This window comes from Manacus vitellinus, unplaced genomic scaffold (assembly GCF_001715985.3).
Source record: "Manacus vitellinus isolate BGI_N305 unplaced genomic scaffold, ASM171598v3 scaffold_92_pilon, whole genome shotgun sequence".
In the NCBI taxonomy this organism is placed as follows: domain Eukaryota; kingdom Metazoa; phylum Chordata; class Aves; order Passeriformes; family Pipridae; genus Manacus; species Manacus vitellinus.
In genome coordinates, this window is record NW_021940877.1 from 589832 (window position 1) to 591574 (window position 1743).

Sequence of the window (1743 nt, forward strand, 5' to 3'; positions counted from 1 at the left end):
TGCCCGGGGGTGCTCGGGGGGTGCCGGGGGGTGCCAGCCCGTATCCCGCCCCTCTCCCAGCTGGAGCAATCCCTGCGCACGGAGGCGGGAGAGCGGGAAGCGGCCGAGAGCCGGAGCCTGGCCCAGCACAACATCGAGCTCCGGAGGCTCCTGGAGGAGGAACAAGCCGCCTACAAGCGGAAGCTCCAGGCCTACCAGGAGGGGCAGCAGAGACAGGCCCAGCTCGTGCAGAAGCTCCAGGCCAAGGTAAATCCTTCCCGGGGGGAGCAGGGACGGTCTGGGAGCCCCCCCGGGTGTCACCCCCCGGTGTCACGCCCCCGTCCCCCCGCAGGTGCTGCAGTACAAGAAGAAATGTGGGGAAGTGGAGCAGCAGCTGCTGGAGAAGGCGACGGAGCTGGAGCAGGAGAGGCTGACGGTGAGGGAGGGGCCGGGGGGATGTCCTGCCCCCAACCCCCCCCCCAGATGGAGGTGGTGGCGAGCGGGATGTTCCCACAGATCCAGCTGGATACCAGCGGCTCCCAGCCAGAGGAGGAGAGCAGCAACGAGCTGGAGAATGCCCTGATCCGGCTGGAAGAGGAGCAGCAGAGGTGAGCGGGATCCCTGGAGGGGTGGGATGCTCCAGACACGGTGACCCCCCATCCCAGGAGCAGCAAAGGTGAGTGGGATCCTCAGGAAGGTGTGGGGATTCCCAGGAGGAGGATCCCCTCCATTCTCTCCATCCCAGGAGGCAGAGGTGAGTGGGATCCTCAGGAAGGTGTGGGGATTCCCAGGAAGGGGATCCCCTCCATTCCCTCCATCCCAGGAGCATAGAGGTGAGTGGGATCCTTGGGGAGGTTTGGGGATTCCCAGAGGGATGCTCCGGTCATTCCACCCATCCCAGGAGCAGCAGAGGTGAGTGGGATCCTTGAGGAGGTTTGGAGATTCCCAGGAGGGGGATCCTTTCCATCCCAAGAGCAGCAGAGGTGAGTGGGGATCCTTGGGAGTTGGGAAGATTTCCAGGGGGATGCTCTGACCATTTCACCCATCCCAGGAGGAGCAGAGGTGAGCAGGATCCCTGGGGAAGATGTGGGAGTTCCTGGGGGACATTCCATCCATCCATCCATCCCCTCCCTCCCCATCCCAGGAGCAGCAGAGTGGGGGTCCCTGGGCAGGTGTGGGCATTCCTGGTGGGATGCCCCACGGGTCCCTGTGTCCCCACCCCAGGAGCAGCAGCCTGGTGCAGGTGAACTCGATGCTGCGGGAGCAGCTGGAACAGGCCAACGCGGCCAACGCGGCGCTGAGCGAGGACATCCGGAAGCTCACGGCGGACTGGGCACGGAGCAGGGATGAGCTGGAGCAGAGGGAGGCTGAGTGGAGGCGCGAGGAGGAGGTCCGGGGGGCTCTGGAATGTGGGGGGAGGCAGGGATCCATCAGGGAGGGCTGTGAGGCAGAGGGATGTGGCTTGGAAAGGGATGCGGGATCACGGAGAGGGATGGAGGGTCTTGTGGGACGTTCCATTTGGGAGCATGTGCCATGTGGCACGTGATGGGAAAGAGATATAATGCAGGGATGTATCATGGAAAGGGATGCGGGACGACTGGGAGGGATGTGGGACCACGGGGGATGTGGCAAAGAAAATTTGGGAGTGCAGGGGAGGTGGCACGTGATGGGGAGGGAATATGAGTCAGAGGGAAGCATCATGGAAAGTCTCCAGGACCACTAGGAGGGGTGCAGGGTCATGGGGGATGTTACATGGAGAAGAAT

The 1743-nt window shown here is 63.6% G+C and overlaps 1 non-coding gene across 1 annotated transcript; it reads left to right on the plus strand.

Moving 5' to 3' along the window:
- Positions 1-112: 112 nt before the first annotated feature.
- On the plus strand, positions 113-651 carry LOC108642009. The gene is made up of 3 exons (XR_003916380.1): positions 113-246; positions 332-415; positions 496-651. It is a non-coding gene; the product is annotated as an uncharacterized LOC108642009 (transcript).
- The last annotated feature ends 1092 nt before the right edge of the window (positions 652-1743 follow it).